This window comes from Mustela lutreola, chromosome 2, assembly GCF_030435805.1.
Source record: "Mustela lutreola isolate mMusLut2 chromosome 2, mMusLut2.pri, whole genome shotgun sequence".
Classification (NCBI taxonomy): Eukaryota; Metazoa; Chordata; class Mammalia; order Carnivora; family Mustelidae; genus Mustela; species Mustela lutreola.
In genome coordinates this window covers 79,984,349-80,008,702 of record NC_081291.1, presented here as the reverse complement: position 1 = coordinate 80,008,702, position 24,354 = coordinate 79,984,349, and the positions used below count along the sequence as shown (strand labels likewise).

At 37.3% G+C, this 24,354-nt stretch overlaps 1 long non-coding RNA gene across 3 annotated transcripts in view; it reads right to left on the bottom strand.

Moving 5' to 3' along the window:
• Positions 1-23,924, bottom strand: part of LOC131824466 (uncharacterized) — a 39,089-nt gene extending 15,165 nt beyond the window's left edge. For 2 of the 3 annotated variants that reach the window (XR_009350862.1, XR_009350864.1), the window contains exons 1-3: positions 23,775-23,924; positions 9,737-9,844; positions 7,724-7,846 (exon numbers count right to left, since the gene is read on the bottom strand). This is a non-coding gene — a long non-coding RNA (uncharacterized LOC131824466). The remainder of the gene's footprint in view (positions 1-7,723; positions 7,847-9,736; positions 9,845-23,774) is intronic. The other variant, XR_009350863.1, reaches the window with a different exon arrangement.
• Positions 23,925-24,354: the final 430 nt, after the last annotated feature.

Here is a 24,354-nt window from a genome sequence, read left to right as displayed (position 1 = left end):
CAATTCCAAAGAAGGTACTTTTACCCATAGCACAAGCTACTTAATCTATTAGGGAATGCATCTGTCTGTGTGTTAATGGCCAGTTTTCTTCTCTGAAACCCAGTAGCTCATGAGCTCGTGAAGACAAGGACAACATCTAGATAGCTGTAGCTTGATACCTAACATGTCTTACATGCTCCCAATCGTTACAAAATGAGTGAATTACACTTCTGTTCATTTGGCCTGAAGCCTAGCCTAGGTTAGGAGACAACACGTGGAATCAGAAGGAGCTGGTATAAAAATACTAATTACCCTGCTCTGTGACTTTTGGCAAATTGCCTAACCTCAGTAATCTTCTGTTTCTTCATTTGTGTTATGTTGACATTAATATTCACCTGTCCAGGATGTTAAGCTAGTAAGTGAGATGTAGTGAGTCAGTTGCTTGGCATTTTATATAGTAAATAGTAAGCGCTCAATAGCGGGTAAGCGGGTTCTCAACAGACACTGCCTGAAGCCATGTTAACATTTAGAATGTATTTGTTCCCACAATCAAACTAGTCTGAGAGGCTAAATATATAATGGTTCTCAATGGTTCTCAAATCTTAGTGTGTGCTAGGATCATCTGAAAAACTTAACAGAACAGATTGCTAGGCCCCAGCTCTACTTTCCAATAAAGTGGGCCTACCGGAGGGTCTAAGAATTTGCATTTCTAACAATTTCCTGGGTGATGCTGATGCTCCTGGGCCTGGGACCACACTTGGAGAAATGATTCCGTTTCCTCCCCTTCCCCTATATCCCCAGCGACTGCACTCTAGAATCACTCGAGAAGCTTTCAAAATTATTGAGGTCTGGATCTCACAGTTTCTGATTTAATAATAGGTCTCTGGCGAGGCCTGAGCATTGGGATTTTTTTTTTTTAAGCTTTCTAGATGCTTCTAATGAGAAACTAAGGTTGAGAACCATGGCCCTCGATATATGCCGGTAGAACCTTGCATCTCACAGTGTGGTTCCCTGATCAGCAGCATAAGCATCACCAGGGAGCTTGTTAGAGATGCATAAATTCTGACCCCACCCTGACTTAACTAATGAAAGTCCGCATTTTTAGTAAGATCTCCAGAGAATTCCCATGCATGTTAACGTTTGAAAAGCCCTGAACCAGAGAATCCTCCCTCCCAACTTACATTAGAGAAAGAATCAGCAGATCTCACCTTTGCCCTACTTGAGTTTTCCCTTCCTGAGATACTGGGATTTGGACGGAAGGAGGAACTCATGATCTCACCCCCAAGGCAGTGGTTTTTACTTTCTACTTTGCAGGTGTGAACCTGAGGAGCCTTCTGTCTTTGTCCCCGTTCTTTTCTCCTCCCTGTCTTCCCAGACTCAGTTTCCATCTCCAGACACAGCCTGCATCACACCTATTTATTAATGCTGAGGTTTCAACGGATTTGAGTAAAGACAGGAGGCAGGATCAATGTCTTAGTGGGATTCAGAAAAATGAAACTTTGCTTTAAAAAATAAGGTAGCACCTGGTTCCTCCCTAAATTACCCTAACACAGAGATGTGTTGTGAGATGGTATTAAAATAGAATCCTTACCCACTGCAGGCTGGAAAGTGAAAAGTAACATGGAAGAGATGCCTAATGATTTGGAAAAAGGAAAAGATCCCTAAGTAAAGAAATGATGAGGTGTCCGTGACCAGAGAAACCTGAAATGTGCTAATTGAATGCCCTCAGATGCCATTATCAGTGAAGCCCCTCCGGAGCTAACAGCACAAGCACATCTGAGCAGAAACCTGAGCTAACAGCACAGAGAACTGTCTTGACAGCTTAAGCAGGGTTCAGTGTGCATGAGTCAGCAGGGGAGGGTCCTCGTGCACGCAGTTCATTAGAAATCCTTCACAAACAAGAGGGAAAATCTCTTCCAGCTGAGTGCGCCAGGCATACTCAAAGAGAAGACAAGTTTGGTCTTTAGAAAGAATAATGACCATATTAGGGACATGTGTGTGTACATACATACTCACGTGCACATGCACACATTACAGATCACAACTTTTGTTACTCAAAATGTGTTCTGTGGACCAGTATCAGCATCATCTGCCCCTCCCCCCTCACTGCCCCACCTACTCTTAAGGGTCTACATTTTCATTCTTTTTTCTTTTCTTTTTTTTTTTTTTTTTTTGGTTTTTGAGAAATCTCCATACTGTTTTCCAGAATGGCAGAACTAGCCTATGATCTAAATACTGCACCACTAAATATTTACCCAAGGAATACAAAAATATTAATTCAAAGGGATACATGCATCCCAACGTTTAAAGCAGCATTATCTACAATAGGCAAATTATGGAAACCACCCAAATGTCCATTAACTGATGAATGGATAAAGAAAGTAGATATAGATGATATAGATATAGATATATCAAATTTTTATGCAACTGGGACATATGGTTTTGCATGAGGAACATTTGAATCTATATAACCATGAAGTATGCTTTACTGGAAATTTGTTGTGCATAAGAAATCTTGATTAATGGGAACTCAAAGCAAGGAAAAATAAAAGCTGATGTCAAGAATAAACTTTCTTAGACATAACTATCTCTAAGATACATCCTACATTCAGAATATATTCAACAGAGTACATCACACTTTAGTTTCTATAAATTTGTGCAATGACTATCAGTACTTAGAATGATTATGCTAGACAGAGTGTCAGCAAATGTTTTCTGTAAAGGACCAAATAGTAAAATTTTTTGGTTTTATAAGCCATTTAGTCTCTGCAGAAACTACTCAGCCATAGACAATAAGTAAGCAAATGATTGTACTTGAGTTCTAATAAAATGTTATTTATAAAAATGAGTAGATTTGACCTACAGGCTGTAGTTTTCCAACCCCAGAAAGAGAAGATTATAAGAACTTCATTATTTAAAAGTAAAATGGAATAAAATTTACTTAAAATGTGAGCATGAGTTAGTTTGGGGAGAAAGCAGGATATAACCATCTCCACACCCTCGTACTTATACTGTTTTCACATGAACTATAATTCCTTACCAAAATTTTCAGGTGCAATGTTGGCAAGGAGAGGCAGTGGCAAGATGCTCTGTTAACTTGTAAGTTAACAGAATATGTTATTTAACTAGGCCATGATATTTCTCAAATAGTCAAGTTATACAATATTACCTTGCAAAGCCCATAGGACCTAGAATGATTTTATTCTTCATTATAAGAAGAATCGTGTAATGGCTTGAGTAGGTGAACTGGAGCCAAAACCCACCTTAGTTTGCAGAGGAAGCAGGGAAATGGGAAAGCCAGCCAGGAGCTGATGGAAACATAGGCAGTCAAAATGACATCCATTCCACTGCAAGGACCCTTAGCTATTTGGTCTGTGCAGTGTAATGGAAGATTATTTCAATGCTAAGACTGTTGAGTCCTAACTGGATAGGTAAAGAGCTTCAGGTTCCTAGTAATTTCAATTCCTTCCCTCAGAAGAATGGAAGTCACAACAGTTAACCCAAAAGGAAATTCAGCCAAGCCTGAGATGCTATTGTGGGCCCCTTGACAACATCTAATTCATTAGGCTTCATCGCTGGTAAGACCAAGTGTGCCCACATGAGAATCCATTTCTCTAGCAAATAAAACACATTTAATTATTAGCTTGGTCTAAGGCAGATGGTCCTCTGATTTAAATTTGCTTGATAATTTTAGAAGACATACTTTTAGGCTTAGTTGGAAATAATTATCAAAGTATGCTCTGGGTAAAATATTCCGGATTTGAAAAAAAAAAAGAAAAGAAAAGAAATTACTTTGACTCAGGGATTCAGCAAGCAAGTGTCAAGTTTTCTTTTTCATGGTGATGGTGGTGGCAGTGGTTTTCTTTGGAGATTTGGTTTCAGACTCACTTATTAAGCTCTTCATCATCTTCCCCTTTGCTCCCACCCTAGAAGTATTCTTCCTCCAAGGCAATAAGTGTTTAACACAACAAACTTGCTGATAAACTAGAAAGAAGAATCTCTTAATTCAGTATTGGGCAAACTGGAAATATTTTACATATTTTGGCAAGAATTGGACTTTTTTCAGAGATCATTTGTAAGCAGGTCTCTTCGATATAAACCTCCCTTAGAATTTAGGGTTTGTGGAAAGTGTGTAACAGTTTCCCTTTCTGTGGCATTCTGTGCAAATTGGTCGTCAGAGTACCACTGTAGAGAGTCATTCACAAAACAGAAGGTGGCATTCTGATTTGACTGGGAAAAATCTCATTTTCCCCCTTCTATCCCAACAAATTATTAGTAGAGTCCACTCTCAATCTCCAAAGTGTCCCAATTGAAAAAAAAAAAGTGTCCAGATTGGACAATGAATTCTATGGTCACTGTAATGAGAGCTGATGTCTATTGACCACTTACTTGAAGCACTCTGCTAAGCACTGCTATGCAAATTATTTCATCAAATACAACATCTCTCAGAGAGTACATCACCATTGCTTTCAATTAATAGATGAAGAAACTGAGTATAAGAGAACTGCAGTTACATGAATAGTGACTAACAAAACTTAGATCTTAATCCATGAAAAAGATTCTTAAAGTCAGAATGTCTAATCACAACGTTCCATCTAATTAAAACCTGCAGTTAGAACAAGATGCTAGGGAATCATCCTCTTGTTTTAACTGTGTTTGGAAGAAGGTGAGAGTCAAAGAAGGATGGAAAGAAAGGTGGAAGCTTCACAAAGTCAATACTTTTATGTGCAGTGTAGTTTCCACATCCTCTCTTTCTTAGTTGGTATCGTCCAGCTTAGAATATGAGGTCAAAATGTATATTTTCAGGGGGATTTGTACATACCTGTCCATGTCTAAAGCTGTGGGTGGAGAAGAAATCATGAAGAAACAAACAAGAGATGAGGTGGGCAATACATTGTATGGCAGCCCTATCTATAATAAAATATTCATATAAATTCATTTCTGTTTAGGCGCTGCTAATGCTTAATTCTCAGCTTAGTGCATATCTTTTAATATTTCTTGAGATATTTCATTTAGAAGACAACAAATGTGATAATTTATTTAAACCCTTATAGAAATCAGTAAACCAAGCCCTAGAGGGTGGGAATGAATCCACAGATGAAGATGGCAGCCTCCAAACCAGAGATAATTATGAGATATCATACCAAAATCTTTTATAAAAGAAGTAGGTAAAGCTATTTCTGGAAAAACGAGGCTTTATTAAGGACGTAGCTTTATCCTAGATTTGAAATACACAGTCAAAAGCTTACCTGGTAGTCTACGTAGAGGAGGAATATTCCAGAAAAAATGTGATCCAACTCATACAAGCCCTTTGCAAAATAGGGCTAAAAGAAGAAGAGGCCAAGTCTTTCTGCTTCGGGGCAAAATGGCAAGAAGATAGAGGAGAAAAAAGAGAAATATCATAGTTTCTATGATCAGAGACAAGGGCTCTCCCATTTGGTGTCTAACGAGCTCCCACCAACAGGACAGGATTGCCTGGGAGCTAGAGGAGTAGGGAATGTAAAGGAAGAATAAAAACAGCATTTTCTCCTCTCTCTGACCACCAGGAGCCCCCATTGTCTTTCTTCAAGCCAAAATTCAAGGGCTTCTTCGGAGTGCTGTCTGTACCTGGCGCATGGTTCCAGGTATCTAGCTGTCTCCAGATCTAGAACATAAGATACCAGTGTGGGAAAAGTTTGCCTCACTCCTGACTTGGTAGTCTGAGTTCTGGTTTCCCTCCCTCAAACTGCCTGCTGCGATTAACTTTCCAGATTCCTCAGAATTTTCAATGCATTCACTGAGAGACACAGAATGGAGTATTTTACCATCTTGACTAGAACTGGACAAAAAAAGAACATCTTAATTACTGTAAGGAGACCAGCTCTGTGACTGAAAGTGTCCAGAAAACTTCCTACCTATATTTTGAGAAAGATATGGGACCTGTCTTAGATTTCACCCAAGAACTAGGGGAAAAAAGAATAAAGTTGCTTTATGAATGGTCATTCAACCTACTACTCACATATGGCTAAATCTTCATAAAGAATATTTTTACAGGTATTTCACCTTCAGTAATCAATTCTATAGAGCTGGCAAGGAAAAAAAAAAGTCAATCTGAAAGCACTTGAGATGCTTAATTATTTTTCAGAGTAGAGAGTATGGGAGAAAAAGCTCAGTATCCTAACTTTGGCTCTCCGCTTCACTGAATCACCAAAATAAAAGCAAGTCTTCAGCCGTGGCTTCAGATTGAGGCAAGATGAGAACTTCATCATGCCTGCGTTATTGTTGGAGGATTGATTCAAAAATAAAAGACCTAAGTTTCAGCTGGTCCCAAACTATGGAGAATTTTACCCACACAAAGCCCCCATTTGCCAATGCAAATCTGATAATTGGACACTTAATTACCCTATTTGCACACATAAATGAAGGGTGTGTCAGCGAGAAATCAGAACCCTCTCTTAAAACTTTGGCCCCAAGCAATGAAACCACATGCTTTTGTCAACAGCTAAATTGATTAGAATTGTGTTTATTTCTGCTCGTGTTAGTCCACATGTATTTTCACTGGAGCCTGATGTCTATTGAGTTAAAGCTTAGTTAAAAAACCTACGTTATGCAGAAAACCTAGATAGTAATTGCCAACTATGTGCCAAGAGTCCTTTCATTTTATAGAGAATACAAGGTCTGAATAAAAAGAAATATTCTTTGCAACTTCATATGCTTGGGCAGACTCAGCAGCCTTAGAGTCATAATAAAGACAGAAGGGCCTTTTAAAAGAATACTTTAAGCAAAATTTCCAGCATGGATTACTCTCTTGGGTAAACGGCTCAGGCATTGAATTCTCCTATTTCCCTGGGGCAGGTAAAGGGGTGAATTTTCTCTGAATATCTTCTAGCTAGACAGTGTCCTAACTATGTCCTGGGGGAGTGGAATCTTTGATTTGGAAGCATCTATTGTGAGTAGGTCCATCTGGGTTTCCTCTCCATGAATAGAAACATCAAGAAATGGCTGTTTCTTGATTGTTGATTATATATAGACCTGAGTTCTAGTCCTGGCTCTAATTCAAACAAGCCATGTACTAATGGAGACAGATTCAACTCCTTACAATTGCTGAATAATAGTAAAGGAAAAAGGGAAAGCTTGTCAGGGAGGGCCAGGCAGTGGGTCTGAGAAGTGGAAACAGGCCAAGGGAGGCCACTATAGTGTCGAAAAGAGGATAAGCAATAAGGAATGGTCAATGGATTTGGTGATTTAAAAGTCATTGGTAACTTAATCTTTGTTTTGGTCACCAGATACTGAACAAATTCTTGTTGAGTGAGTGACTTACTTATCAGCACAATTTATTGAGCACACTGCACAGGGAGCACTGTGTGAAGAGTCAAGAGTACCCAGAATAAGAAAAGGGACTCATGTCTACAAAACTACTACAAGAGTGCTACTTGAAGAGTAAAAATTCACTGAAATGAAACAATATTAAACAAGACAAAGTTGAAAGACTCAATGTGAAGATAAGGAGCAAGATGACTGACTTTTTACATAGTGCTGGGATGCCTACTATGATTCCATGGAGGGGTTCTGACTTCAGGGACTCAAACTATAAAATGATCAGAGCCGGATTGCCTCCACCACTACTGTGATGTCCTGGGGTTCAGCAGGTGCCAAACAGAGCAGAGGAGCTATGCATCAAAGGTTGCCCCACCTTAACACAGTGAAAACTAGAGAACTCTGGGCGTAGGCCTGGATTTTGCCAGCCTGAAAGGAGAATGCTTACCTTTATCATTGCTTTGGTCTTCTGGATTATGGGACATCAGAGTACTCCTGCTTGGGCTCTGTCTTCTGTTATTGCTCACGGTGTACATCTCAGATATATGACCCAATACTCATTTTTATTCTTCTTTTACATTTAAAACAGAAAAAAAAATACATCACCCCTTGCAAAATTATGCTTCTGTCCCTTGTTTTATTCTCAAGGTTAATTTTCCAACACATCCCTCTGCTAATGGAGTTATGTGTGAAAACTGTCAATTTCTGTCAAGCAGAAATGCAAGCCATTTATGTTGCATTCATTATGATGATCAATGTCTTTGCCGTCTACCTACCCCTCAATAAAAAGTATTATTTAATATTCATCACAATTTCTTTTTCTTCTTTTGTGTCTTCTTTTTTTGAGAAGCTGCTGGTGCTATTCTAATGGATTGACCAGAAGTAGCTCAAAAAGAAACTGACTATTTATTGAACACAGAAGAAACAGTGTTATTATCAGCAGTTAAACAAAAACTCTGACCAAACTTTAGAGGTCAAAGGGCTAAGAGAAATGTTTTTTTCACTGCTAAAAACCTGTGAATTTTAGCTAGGTCTTGTTGGTTTAGAAGCTTAAGAAAGAAAAAGAAACTAACATTTATTGTCTACTAGATTCCGGGCTCATTGACCACATCATCTCAGTTAACTCTTCCTACTACCTTGAGATAGTTATTACATTCACTTTACAGACCATGAAAGTGTTGTTTGGAGAAGTTTGGCACCTTGCATAATACCATCAAGTGAAGGAGAACCATCAGAAGGAATGTTCTACAACCTCAAGATACATCTAAGATATTGGTGTTGTTTAAGCCATGGATAGGGAATCAATTCAAGTGCCATGACTGGAGTTTTTAAAATTAAGAGACTAGATTAGATTTGGAAATATCCTAGTATTATTTCCCTTAAGCTTTTGCTTTATGGGGTGTGTGCCTGTGTGCATGCATGTATGCGTGTGTGCGTGCATGTGTGTGTGTGTGTGTGTGTGTGTTAATTAGTATACTATGTGATGATGAAAAATTTATTTCTCCCTATGAGTTTTGGTCAAAAAGTTTGAAAGCCACTACAATTGCCCATGCTGGCACTATGCAATAGGAATAATTTGTCTAGTTAATTATCATTGGGACATCTATATAATTTTTAAGCCAAAGCACCTCAGAGAATGAGAGGAAGTTCTATTATTAATTACATAAAGTTAGCAAACATAACCAGAATTATTCTGAAGAAAGTGAAATAGGTGTTCATCTGATTATAACCCACTCTTCATTTCCAATTATTTCTTCCACTGTAGTGACAAAAATGACTGATAAAAAGTAGTAAACTCGGGCGCCTGGGTGGCTCAGTGGGTTAAGCCGCTGCCTTCAGCTCAGGTCATGGTCCCAGGGTCCTGGGATCGAGTCCCATATCTGGCTCTCTGCTCAGCAGGGAGCCTGCTTCCCTCTCTCTCTGCCTGCCTCTCTGTCTACTTGTGATCTCTGTCTGTCAAATAAATAAAAATCTTAAAAAAAAAAAAAGTAGTAAACTCACTTAGGAAAGTACATAACACATGTCATACTTGGGGAAGTAAAACAACAACTATTTCAGGCTATAATTATATGTTCTTCTCTAGCACACCATTGAGATCTAAATCATTGTAGACTTGCCCAAATGATGTGTCCCTTATTTGGAGATTGCAATGCTTGTCAGCATAATCTGGAGTTATTAATTTTGCTAGCAATTAAATTGTTAATGTATGAAATAAATAATTAAAATATAAAAAGGTCTCTTGTGTCAAGGGTAAAGGGGGTATGATAGTTTTCTGTCCATAACTCATTTATTCAATATCCACTGGATTCCTATAGATAAAAGCAGGAGCATTTGTGAAGTTAACTTCATCCTTTTACCTTCACTACACTTACAAAATGTGTAGGGTATTAGTTTTAGAAGGCTGAAATTCTAAAGTAAATAAGTAGATGGAAATACATGGAGGAAGCAAGAATCAAAATACCTTATGTCATGTTCAATCTGAAAATATGGATGCTCTGTCTATGGACAGGTACTTAGTGACTTTGGAAGTATATGTAGTCCTTCAGCACATCTTGCTCTTTGACACCTTCTGGAAAAGAATGGAAAATGTCAGGTTATTAGGAACAGTTGACTTTTTTGCTACTGTAGCTCTTCCAGTTTTTTTCCTTGTATTTATTCATTTTGTAGATCCACTTGTGATTTCTATGCTGGGCACTATGCTTAAATGCTAGGGATAGAAAGATGAAGAGAAATATTCTTTGTCTTCAAAATATGTGTAGTCAGAGAGAGATACAGAGAAAAAGAGACACATATAAATGGATAAAAGGCTATATAATGTGACAAAAGCTATAGTAAATGAGCATCATTGTCTAGAAATTCAGAGTTCTGGGAAGACCACATTGGCCTAAGGAAGCCAAGAAGTTAAGAGATAAGGGAAGAGCACTCCAGGCAGATTAAAGAACTGTGTGCATGGCCTGGAGTCGTGAAAGGACATGGTATGCTTTGAGAATGATAAAAGGTTCTTATAGACAAGTGCAGTGGAAAATGATATTTGAAATACCAATAGGCACCAGATTGTAAAAAGTTTTCTGTGTTATGATACAAAGCCTGAGTATAATTACATCAGCAGCAGCCAAACAATAAATAATGCTGCATGTGGAAGAAAAAATAATTAAGGCTTTATATTTTTCTTTAAGAGAAAGATAATTTCTTAGATGTGTGATTGATTGTGATTAGAAGAGCCTATGGTATGATGTCAGGCAAGAGAAGAAGACTTAGCAGGTTAAAGATAGCTGGATAGGCAGGAGGATCCATTCCCCTCTAAAATCTCTGACTCCTTTGACTAATGGATTATGACCAAAGTGACATGACACCTCATCCAAACCTAGTCATTAAGAGGACTGGCAACTTCTGCCTTGGTCTCAAGTCCTCATTGAAGAAGTCCCACTACATTGCTTGGAGAGGCCACAAATCTATATGGCATGTGAGTGAGGCCATTTTGTATCCTCCAGACTAGGTCAGCTGAGTACCACTGAATGACCGAGTGGAGTGGAAGAACCATCCAGCTAAGTCTTCCATGAATTCCTGATCCATAGAATAATGAGATAAAATAAAATGATTTTTGCTTACGCCACCAGGTTGGGATGGCTATCCAGTAATACACTGCCAGGACAAGGACTTAGATTAAAATATTTTAATTGACAAAATGATATACTCAAGATATTTCCAAGTTAGAATCAATAAGACTTGAAATCAAATGGAATTTGGAGAGGAGAGGGAAGATTTGAAAATAATATCTAATACTTACTGGGTCCTGAGTACGTCGAACACAGTACCAGGAAGGGAGATACAACCATAAATATTTCCTACACTTTATAATTTAAAATCTAGCAGTAGATCCTATAATTTTCCAAAGCCTATCTCCATTCAGCCATATTTGAGATTAACAATGTAATTCCTAATAAGACATGCCTCCTCTTCAAGTAGTTTTCCAAACATAGCTGTTTTTTTTTTCACCTAGACAGAAAACAATTTGAGTGCAGATCAACATAAACTTAACTGAATTTAGATCTCACTCACAGTCTTGAAATTGTGCCCATCTAAAAACTGTGAACCTCCATGATAGGATACCCAAAGCCCTGCTGTGCCTCCTGGGAGAAATAACAAAGATTTTGAGACAGATGGCTCTTTCTCACTATGCCAGAATTATGATCCTTGAATTATGGCACTTCAAGGGATTGAATCAAAGAATAAAATTTAGTCCAACCTCTGGAAGAAGTGCACTTGTCAGAGGGAACTCACTTTAAGGGGAGATACAAGAAAGTCCTTTACATATTATACAACAATATTATACATATTGTATTACTCTCTGAGAACCCAATAGACACCCAGGAATACCGGTGGAGGTAGGATAGGGGTTGCCTTCAACCCTGTGAGAGCAGAAGTGTCCGAGTGAATGTCAAAAGCATTCAGAAAGTCAGCCATGGAGTCAAAACACACAGTAGTTAGGACTTTCATTTGTCTCATTTGTTTCTCAGTAAGTATGTATTACTTCTACAATTAGAGTAGTCCATATCATTACAAATTTTAAATTAAAGACAGTGAATCAGTCTATTGGTGGTGATCAAGGTAATCCTTTTAGCATTTAAGATCCTTTTGGACTAAGGGAATTGGGCTGGATGGGTTGGGCGAGACAGAAGCAGGAGGTGTTGGGGTCTGTCTTGGATTGTTTTCCAGAAGCAGATCCTGAGACAATGATTGATAAGTAAGTGATTTGTTGCAGAAGTAACCCTGGGAGAAACTGGGAAGAGGAATGGGAAGTAAGAGGGAGGAAATTGGGAAGTAAGAGGAAATTTTGATAATGTTCTCTTTATCTATTTTTAATTTTATTATTTGTGCTTTTGGTATCTTATCTTTTTAAAAAATTGTCTAATCCAATTATGAAGATTTATGTTTATATTTTCTTCTAAGAATTTTGTAGTTTTAGCTCTTAAATCTAGGTTTTTGATGCTTTTTTTTCATTAATAAACATTACACTTGGAAAAGTTTTAGATTTACAGAAAAATTGTAAATAGTATAGACATAGTATATATTGCAAATAATATGACAGTTCTCATAGACCTCACACAGAGTTTCCCCTATTATTAATAGTTTATATTAGTATGGTACAGTTGTTAACAATTGATGAACCAGTATTAATACATTTTATTAACAAAAATCCATGACTTATTTGGATTTCCAGTTTTTGTTTGTTTATTTTTAAAGATTATTTTAGAAGTTTTCCTTCTATTTCTGTTTTTTGGTACAATTTCAGGAGAATAGGAATTCATTCTTCTTTAAATGTTTGGTAGAATTCCCCTGGAAAACCATCTGGCCCTTGGCTCTTGTTTATTGGGAGATTTTTGATGATTGTTTCAATCTCCTTACTTACTGGTTATAGGTCTGTTCAGGTTTTCTATTTCTTTCTGGCTCAGTTTTGGTAGTTTATATGTCTCTAGGAATGCATCCATTTCTTCCAGATTGTCAAATTTGCTGGCATAGAGTTGCTCATAATATGTTCTTATAATTGTTTGTATTTCTTTCATGTTGGTTGTGATCACTCCTCTTTCATTCATGATTTTATTAATTTGGGTCCTTTGTTTTTTCTTTTTGATAAGTCTGGATAGGGGGTTATCAATCTTATTAATTCTTTCAATGAACCAGCTTTTAGTTTCATTGATCTGTTCTACTGTTGGTTTCTATTTCACTGATTTCTGCTCTGATCTTTATGATTTCTCTTCTCCTGCTGGGTTTAGGCTTTTTTGTTGTTCTTTCTCCAGCTCCTTTAGTGTACGGTTGGGCTGTGTATTTGAGACCTTTCTCATTTCTTGAGAAAGGCTTGTATAGCTATATACTTTCCTGTAGGGACCACCTTTGCTGTGTCCCACAGATTTTGAACAGTTGTGTTTTCATTTTCATTTGTTTCCATGAATTTTTAAAATTTTTCTTTAATTACCTGGTTGACTCATTCATCCTTTAGTAGGATGCTCTTTAGTCTCCATGTATTTGAGTTCTTTCCAACTTTCCTCTTGTGATTGAGTCCTAACTTCATTGTGGTCTGAATATATGCAGGGAATGATCCCAATCTCTTGGTACTAGTTGAGACCTGATTTGTGACCCACGATGTGATCTATTCTGGAGAATGTTCCATGTGCACTAGAGAAGAATGTGTATTCTGTTGTTTTGGGATGGAATGTTCTGAATATATCTGTGATGTCCATCTAGTCCAGCGTGCCATTTAAAGGCTTTATTTCCTCATTGATCTTTTGCTTCGATGATCTGTCCATTTCAGTGAGGGGGAGTGTTAAAGTCCCCTGCTATTATTGTATTATTGTCAATGTGTTTCTTTGATTTTGTTATTAATTGGTTTATATAATTGGCTGCTCCCATATTAGGGACATAGATATTTAAAATTGTTAGATCTTCTTGTTGGACAGACCCTAGAATGTCCTTCCTCATCTCTTATTATAGTCTTTGGCTTAAAATATAATTGATCTGATATAAGGATTGCCACCCCAGCTTTCTTTTGATGTCTGTTAGCATGGTAAATTGTTTTCCACCCCCTCACTTTAAATCTGGAGGAGTCTTTGAGTCTAAAATTAGTTTCTTGCAGACAGCATATCAGTGGGTCTTGGTTTTTTTGATTTTTGGTTGTTTTTTTTTTAATCCATTCTGATACTTTGTGTGTTTTGATTGGGGGCATTTAGCCCATTTACATTCAGGGTAACTATTGAAAGATATTAATTTAGTGCCATTGTATTGCCTTTAGGGTGACAGTGACTGTTCTTTTCTGGTCTATGTTACTTTAAGGCCCTCTCTTTGTTTAGAGGACCCCTTTCAATACTTCCTGTAAGGCTGGTTTGGTGTTCACAAATTCTTATAGTTTTTGTTGTCCTAGAAGTTTTTATTTCTCCTTCCACTTTCAATGACAACCTCGCTGGATACAGTATTCTTGGCTGCATATTTTTCTTGTTTAGTGCTCTGAATATATCATGCATCCTGGCCTGCCAGGTCTCTGTGGATAGGTCTGCTGACAGTCTAATATTTCTACTGTTGTAGGTTACATATCTCTTGTTCCATGCTGCTTTTGGGACTTTCACCTTGTCACTGAGATTTGTAAGTTTTAGTATTTGATGATGGGGTGTTGACCTATTTTTAGTGATTTTGAGGGGGATTCTCGGTGCCTCCTGAATTTTGATGCTTGTTTCCTTCCCCAAATTAGGAAAGTTCTCCTGTAATTAGTTCCAATATACCTTCTGCCCCCTCTCTCTTTCTTATTCTTCTGGGATCCCAATTATTCTAATACTGTTTCATCTTATGGTATCACTTATCTCTCGAATTCTCACCTTGTGATTCAGTAGTTGTTTATCTCTCTTTTGCTCAGCTTCTATTTTCCCCATTATTTGGTCTTCTATAACACTAATTCTTTCTTCTGCCTCATTTATCCTAGCAGTAAGAGCCTCCATTTTTTACTGCACCTCATTAATAGCTTTTTTTATTTCAACTTGGTTAGATTTTAGTTCTTTTATTTCTCCAGAAAGGGATTCTCTAGTATCTTCTACCTTTTTCAAGTCCAGTTAACATTTTTATAACCATCATTCTGAACTCTAGTTCTGACATCTTACTAGTGATGTATTGATTAGGTCCCTAGCAGTCAGTAATGCCTCTTTTTCCTTTTTTTTTTTTTTTTAGGTGAGTTTTTCCACCTTGTCATTTTGGCCAGAAAAAAATAGATGAATGACAGAACAAAATGCTAAAAGGGTAACAACAACCCCAGAAAAACACACTAACCAAACAGAAGAGACTTGAAACCAGTGGAAGAAGAAAGGGAAAAAAATATATATGCTTAAACTGGTGAATAGAAAAGACCCACACACTTGATTTGGGGTGTATTTTGGTCTGTTAGAAGACAGTGCCTCCCAAAATTTTAAAGGAAGTATATATATATATATATATATATATATATATATATATATATGTAAAGACAATGAAGGGATAGAATATGACTGTAAAGATGAAAATTTAAAAAGACTTTAAAAAAGGAATTGATAGGATAAGAAGTTGGTTGAAAAAAAAAATTTTTTTTTTAAAGAAGAGAATGTGATCAGCCTGGAGACTAGAACAAAACCATATGCTAGATTTAGGGTAAATTTTGGTCTGTTAGAAGAAACTGTATCCCAAAATTTTAAGGAAGGAAAAATTTATATTATACAAAAAAAAAAAAAAAAAAGATTAAATACAATGAAGGGATAGAATAGGACCATAAAAATGTAAATTTAAAAGATTTTTTTAAAGGGATTGATAAGATAAAATAGTTAAAATAGGAAAGAGGAAAAATTCAAAAAAATAGAAAATGAAAATTTAAAAAATTTAATTTTGGAAGACTAAAGAATCATAAGGGAAAAGCCATGAATTCTATGTTCTATATTCCCCCTAGCACTGTGTTTTGGAGTTCTCATTGATCTATAAATTTGGTCTTGGATGCATGTTCTTGCTGATCCTCCAGGGGAGGGGCCTGTTGCAGTGATTATCAAATGTCTTTGCCCAAGGAGGAATTGCACCACCCTTGCCAGGGGCCAGGCTAAGTAATCTGCTTGGGTTCACTCATGGGAGCTTTCTATATAGCTTTGGAGGAGGAGAATGAAGATGGCGGTCTCCCAATCTCTGGCCTGGAGCAGCCAGGAGCTCAGGGCCCCACTCCTCAGTGCACCCTTGGAGAAAAGCAGTCAATCCCTCCTGTCTCCCTCATCTCTGGCCACACTCCAAGCTCACCTGGCCTGTGACCAAGCATTTCTATCTCTGGCACATGGTCCCATTTGGAGTCTCCAAACACAGCTGATTCTTGCTGTGCACTCCCACGCTTCTCCTCCTCGAGGAGGAAGGTGAGTCTCCCCATATCTGCCACTTGTGGGTCTCTGCTCGAAAAACAGTGGTCTGACTGTGCTTCACATCATGGTTTAAGGTAACCCCAAGCTGAGAGCCTCTCCTTGGCTGCGTCTCTGTGGCTGGCTGCTGTGGGAGTTCTACTGCACTCAAACACCCCCAGTCTTTCTGTGGCCCCAAGGGTCCTGAGACCTCACTGTTCCTGTAAGGGCTCCACCCCCTGCTTAGTCTGTGGAGCAAGGTCCCTCAGTGGAGCAGACTTCTAAAAGTTCCAATTTTGTGCTTCAATGCTCTACTGCTTACCAAGAGCTGGCCCCTCTCCCCCCAGACCATATTCCCGAATGTTTCCTCAGTTTCACTTCTCCCCACCTTCTACCTTCCAGAAAGTGGTCGCTTTTCTGTTTCTAGTATTGCTGCTCTTTTTCTCTTCAATCTCCTGTTGAGTTTGTAGTTGTTCAGAATAGTTTGATAACTATCTAGCTGAACTCCTGGGATCCTATAATATTTAAGTCTCTTACTCCTCTGCCATCTTGTCCCTCCTTCCAAAAGTCTTTCATTATTCAGTATGATGATAGTTGTAAGTTGCTGTAGATGCTGTTATCAGGTTGAGAAATTTCCCTCCTATTTTTAGTTTATTGAATATTTTTGTTATGAAGTCGTGTTGGATATTGTCAAATGCTTTTTCTGCATTTATCAAGATGATCATATTTTTGGTACTCCATTAACATGATGTATTACTATGAATTGATTTCAGGGTGTTAAACTTGTATTCTTGGGAAACACCCCATTTAAGTCATAATGCATGGTCCATTTGATATGTTGCTGGGTTAGGTTTGCTAGTATTCTGTTGAGGAATTTTGTATCTGTATTCACAAGTGATATTGATCTGTAACTTTCTGTTTCTGTGATGTCTTTGTCTGTTTTTATTATCAGGGTAATACTGGTATCATAGACTTGATTGTGAAGTGTTACTTTGGTCTCGCTTTTGAGAGTTTTCGAAAGATTGTTCATTTATCTTTCAACATTTGATGGATTTCACCAGTGAAGCCAATGGGGACTAAGCTTTTCTTTGCTTAGTGTTTTTATTACTATTTCTATCTCTCTACTTTTATATGTATTTTCATATCTTCTATTTATTCTTAAGCAAGTTTTAAAAATACATTGTTATAATCATTACTTTATATAATTGTATATCTACTAAAGAAGCTATGAAAAGAAAGCAGAACTGGTATATATTTATAAAGTTTGTTAAACTTTTAAAATATTTCATGTTCTTTTCATTTGTTCCTGTGGATTTAAATTTACCACCTCCATCATTTTTGTTGTTGTTGTTGTTCATGTTTCCAGTGCAGCTTTGCTACCACCCACCTCCTTTGTAATATTACAAATGTCATTAAGTTACAAACATTACAAAAAAAATTATAAAATGTCAAATATAGTACATTTCTATATGTTATAGGTCTAATAGTTCAATTATATACATAGTTTTATAAAGTACTTTAAATATGCATTTATATTGTCTTTTAAAATTATGTTTACTGTCACTTGTTTGTTGCCTACATGCAAATCACTGTCTGGATCACTTACTTTCAGGTAGAAAAACTTCCCTTAGTATTTCTTGTAAGGAAAATCAGCAAGCAAATAAATTCTATTAGTTTTTTGTTAATCTGGTAATGTCTTTACTTTATCTTCATTTTTCCAAAAATAGTTTTGCTGGATATAAGATTTCTGGTTGACATTTTTTCCCCAGAACTTTGGATATACCATACTACTGCATTTTGAACCCCATTGGTTTTGTTTTTAATGAGAAATAAGCTGTTTATCTTATTGAGATTCTGTTGTACATGTCATTTTTCTCTTGCTATTTCCAAGATTTTCTCTTTGTCTTCATCTTTCAGCATTTTTACTATGATGTGTCTGTATTAAATCTCTTCATGCTTATCTTACCTTATATTGTTCATGGATTTGTATATTACCCATTTTCAGCAAAAGTTCCAGCAATTATTTTTTCAAAATTTTTTCTGCTTCTTCTCTTCTCTTGTTTCTTCTGGTACTCTTATCATAATATATTGATGCTCGTAATGGTATCCCACATTTCTCTGGCTGTGTTCATTTTTCTTCATTCTTTTTTTCTCTGTGCTCTTCAGATTTCATTATTCCTAACAATATATCTTCAAATCCACTGATTCTTTTTTTCTACAGGTTCCAAATTACTTTGAACACTTCTAGTGAATTTTTCATTTTGGTGATAATGCTTTTCAACTCCAGAATTTCCATTTGGATCTCTTTTATAATTTCTACACCTTTATTGGCATTCTGTATTGGATTATACATTGTTATCATATCTTCTTTCACCTTCTTTAGGCATCCTTTCCTTTAGTTCTTTGACCATATCTATAATGGTTTCTTTGAAGCCTGTGTTAAATCTGATATCTGGGTTTTCTCATAGTCAGTTTTTGTTGTCTGCTAACTTTTTTTTTTTTTCTGCCTGCTAACTTTTTTGTGTACGGGTCACACATTCGTTTTTCTTTACATGTCTTGTGATTTTTTTTTTTTGTTGAACACTGGAAATTTATTATAGAAAATCTGGATACTTATTTATCTTTTCCCTCTCCAGGTCTTGTTTTTGTTATTGTTTGCTTGTTGACTGACTTGACTACATTATTTCAGTGATGTCTATGCCCCTTACAATGTGTAATTTCTGTTGTCATTTCTCAGAGGTTATAGTCTTGAGCATGTGCATAGTCAACATGGGATAAATAGTTTTGGGAAGGAGGTTCACTTTGAATGTCTCTTTCCCTGATTTCTTTGTTAAGTTGTCTGCTTTGGGTATCACACCCAGTTATTAGGCTACGTTAATTGCTGGCTGGATGCTCTATTATATTCTACAGTGCCTTAGAGAATAAGTTGATCCATAATCTGGAAAATTAAATTTAAGCAGGTATAGTTTTTGAGGCTACATTTTGAGGTTCATTCTGACTCCATCAAGGCCACTCTTAGCTGTCTCTTTCTCTGGTCCTTAGTAAATTGGTTGGCCTATGATTTAGTTTGTTGTTCTCATAGAATTATCTGCCTCCTCTTAATTATTCATCACCAATATCTCCAGTGAGACAATTTCTATCTATAAATTTCCCACATACTCTGTCTCAAATAAAATCAGTTCCTTTGGCAATTTTAAGAGCTCTCTATTCTTAAGGAATGCTTTTCCACCTGGGAAAAAAAATTTCTAAGCCATTGCTCTGGTCACTAAGAGGGAGCCACAGTCTCTGATCTTTCTAGGTTTGCCTTCCTGGCTTAGAACCACTATCCTACTATTATGCTGGGGCAAGGATTACTAGGACCCCAAAATTCTTGGCCTGCCATACCTGCGGTAGAATCTCCATCCCATAAACAGGAGCTGGGTTGAAGAAAAGAGACACTGACCTCTTTGTGACCCTCATTGAGAATGTAGCCTTTGAAAATTAGAGTTGAAAGAGATGAGAAATGATAGTGGCCTCTCCCTCCTGGTGAGATACTGTATCCCTTAATAGAGAGCTGAGGGATAGGGTATTCTGTTATCTTTGTCATGTCCAAAGTGGAGCTTCCCTAAAACTGAGCTGGGCAGTAAGAGAAGTAGTAAAAGAGTTAAGTCATTACTCTGGGGCTATAGACTCTTTTCTTACTTGGTTTTAGTAGGTTTTCTTGATTAAATGTTTCTTCACTTGCTGTATGACCTCAGTTCAATTTCCATAGTATATACATATACATATATATGTATATATACATATTATTTCCACCAGTTGCATTTGTTTTTCTGAGGAGTGGGGCCCATAGAGGTCCTCATAATGCATTTCCAGAAGCAGAACTCACAATGGGAATTTTTATCTATAGTTTGGCAGCAAAAAGAAGATGCCAAATTTCATATGACACAATAGAATTTTCTTAAAAACCTCTTCAAATACCTATCTTATTCTCATAATTTCTCTGTTCCTAAAGTCACCTGCATAATTCCCCTTTCTCTTCTTTCTCTTGCTCCTGTCTTTTACTACACCTTGCTTTTTCATTTCCTTTTCATCTCCAAGGCCTCATCCTATCACCATTGCCCCCAAATCCCATCCCATGCAATCATCTTTGGGTTCTCCCATCATCCTTCTCTTACACAAGTGTATGCAACTCTCTCTGTGCTTCTCTTTCCATGACAGATCCAATATCCTACTTAGTGAAACAAAAACTTCCATTTGCAATGTAATCTCTTTGGTAGTCCTAAGAATGGGAAGAGGTAAAAGGCAATGTAACATTCCTTCCCATCATGATATTTTATTTTTTAACTGGAGATCTTTAAATTCATAAATGCCATTTTCACCAGCTATAGTTGATAGGATGTTATAACCAAGGACAATGTTAATACTTTCAAGGAACTGCTAAATGTTTGAGGCTTACACTCTCCCAATCTGTATAGTAAACTCAAATCAACTTAATTGAATAAATATTTACTGATAAATGCCTCTCCTAGGCCAGCAGTAGATGCATGACTTGAAAACTTGTTAGAAATTCAATTTGTTGGCCTCATCCCAGACCTAATGAAGCAGAAATCTTCATTATTAAAACCTGAATTTTTTAAAACAGATTTATTTTAGAAAGAGAAAGATGGGGACTGGGGTTGGGGGACAGAGGAAGAGAGAATCCAAGTAGACTCCACACTGAGAGCAGAATCTGTCACAGAGCTTGATCCCAGGACCTGAGATCATGACCTCAGTCAAAAACGAAAGTTAGATGCTTAACAGACTGCACTACCCACATCTCCTTAAAATCTGAATTTTATGCCCTTCTGGTGATTCTAATGCACACTAAGACTTGAGACCACTGTTTCAACATATGAGAAAAGAACCTTGCTAGAAGTTATGGAACACAGTGCTGAGTGTGACTCTATTTATTCTCTAGAAAGAGACATGGTCGATTGGGGAAGATAAGCATGTACATAAATACTTAAAATACAGTGTAATATGTGCGATACTAAAAGTATATAAAAGGTACAGAATTGTAGAGAGAAAATAAAGTTAAATTAGCCAGTGAGGGAATTGCTGAGCATATTTTACTATTGACTGAATTATACTTAGCACATAGGCTAGGTAGTTGCCTCTCTGAGCATTATTTCCCCATCTCTACAATGGAAATAGTAATACCTATTTTGACAAGTTGTCCTGATTAAATTAAATCAAGGAAGTCAAAGTGTCCAGCATAGACTACTTGGCTCAAAGGAGTCTTAGCCCTTAGCCCTTCCTGTCCAGACCTCCTCAGAACACAGAAGGTTAAGGGATATGTAATCAGATTGCAGAATGATGAATCCCCAGACTTTACAGAAAGAAATAATCATTTTCTTCCCAAATCGGGTTTCTGTCCATCTGCTTTATTGGCTGATGAGAAATATCAATTAGAATTAAACTCATCATTTCTGCTCTCCAGACTCATTGGGTATCAGGGAAGTTCCAGGATGAATTTTGTTCAACATTTGCACATATCATATTGGCAGTCAAATTTATCTGGGAAAACAAAACTTTACTCTTAGTAGTCACTACCACGTTCTACCTCAAGTACTTCACAAAATCAGATCTCCCCCTAAAAGGAGAAAAATACAACACTAATCATTCACTGAAGAATTACTGAGTACCTACTCTGTTCTAGGGAAGAAAGTAAGGGGATAGAAAAGACAAACATCACTCTATCCTCATGAATCTTATAATTCAACAGAGAGGATCAGCCTATCCTGAAAATACAGAACTGAACTCTTATGGAGTTAACATTTTTTTCAAGAATAGAGATGAAGCTCGTGTTTCTGTGGCGGTATCTTCAAGCTATGAACAAAATTTATAAGATATATGGGAAATGGACTACAGCATTTGAAATGCAGACTACAACATTTGCTTCAATTGAGGTCCCCAAGTTTTCTAAGATTCAGAGATGAATAACGTATACTATCTCCCTCCAGAATATTTTCAGCTGATGGGACAGGCACAAAGTAGGATATTCAATAATGGAAACAACTGTTATTATGATGGCTTACTTAGCGCAAAAAGGGGCTTGAGGAATCCAATGTAAGCCCTGCTGCGTGCTCACGCCATATAGCATATCATCAAACATTAGCCAGAGGGATAATTCATTAGTTCTAATAATATTTGTTGAGTTCAGACTACATAAGTGTTGGAGACACAAGAGTGAGAAAAGACGTACTTGTCTTTGCTCCCATAGAGTTTAAGGTCTATTCGTTGATCATTGTAAATGAGGACGCTGTAAATTCTGGATGAAGACCAAAACATCAGGAGCAGGCCTGGCATTCAGGGGAACATATTGGTCCAGCTGCACATGTGGCCAGAATCCATCCCAGTCAGTGCTCAGGTCATAACTTTTAGGAATTCTTTTTATTACCACTTGGACCATGTCTAGACTCTTTAACTCAAAATATCTATGGCAAAATAGATAAAACAACACCACTGATGTGGTAACCTGCAAATGGAGTGTTTTGGGTGTTCCGATTAATATCATTAGATATGAGATAGCCCCTCGACTGAATGGCCAGTGTGAGCCCATTGCTGAACCCAGGATGCAATGTAAATGCAGACCCATTCCCTCACAACTGTGTTCACACCGATAACCCTCTTGGCAAGAACAAGGTCCCACGTACCTCTGCCCCATTCAAAAGAGTCGACCTATTCTCGGACGTGCATACTTTAGCCCCAAGAAATGCTTCTCAGAAAGGGCCCCCCCACCAAAATTTTAAAAATGCTTTATACATAAGACAGCATACGAAGCCCCCGAGGAGTCTTGCGATTAAAAAGAGATCCATGTGATGTGTGATCCAGGCCTCCCCACAGTAATTTCACCAGAGAACCACGTTCGCAAAACATACATTAAGTATCTGGAAAAAATAATATTCTAAGAAAGACACTTTGGAATATTCTGGTTTAACTTATTGAGATCCTACTCTGCTAGGTGTTTCTTTTTAAACTGTCAAAATAGAATATTTACAAATGTACTGAGTTGTTCTAAGTCCATTTTGATCAGTTACGTCACCTGCCAACAGACAACAATTCTATTTTGTCTTTGGATAGAAAAGCAATCGAGAGGAGAATAAAAAGTGGCTTTTGACACAGTCAGAAATAGCCCGATAATGCTCTACCTGGGTCCATGCTGGGGCCTACAGAGGATTCATCCTGCAAGGTTACACATAATTCATTTTTATTCCTTCATTTCATATCTATTTTTCTTGTGTTTTTCTCTGCTTTGGCAATCCTAGATACATTTCTAATTTTCCAAGATTGCCTGCAGTGAAGTCCTATCCCCAGAGATTGTTTTTTATTAGTCTCTTAAGCAAGTTATACAATTCAAATCACCTCTCCCTGTCCACCCATCTGCTTGTTTTTGCTTTTCTTCCTCTCTGCTGGATTTGGTGTAGAAATCCTCTATGCCTCCTCTCTCCCCTCCCTGTCCACTGCCCTAAACTCTCCCCCACCGTTCTGTCTATCCTCTCTGTCAGGGTCCAGGGGCCCCTTCTGTTCAAATGGCTCTGGGCCCACCTGTACCGGCCCCATCTGTCAGCAAAGCAGCCCCAGCATCCCACAAACCTGGTGGAGGAAATTCTCCTCTGAAGAATTGACGTCACTAGGTGTTCTCCTGAGAGTTGTGCCCTGAAAAATTAGCTACATTGAGGAAGAATAAAGGGCATTTCAGCATGGAATAGCGACGTTCATTCCACTGGCATCAATAAAACACTTCTCCCACACAGAACCACATTTGTCTTCTGTTTCAAACATTATTTTACATCAACCAGAAAATTAAAGGAAAAGAGGAACCGAAAAAGATATCTTCAGGCCAGCTAGAAAGTTCAAAATATTTGTATTTTCATGCATAAGAAGATAAACAGGATAAAATCTGTTTCCTGAATCTAGCATGACCAAATATATTTGCAAGATCATTTCCTCTTTCTTGCAATTCAAGTAATGTAGCAATTTTTTTTTTTTTTAAGATGATGTTCAGTTTAGTTCCTTGGCACTATTTGTAAAGAAGTCAAGGAATAATATCTCAGAGGAAGCATTTCCTTGAAAGAAGAGTCTATTTCTAATATTAAAAATCCTCAGGCTCCTATAAAATATATACAGTGAAAAAGAGAGTTCTCTCCAATTGAAGAGTACTAAGCCTTGGCTA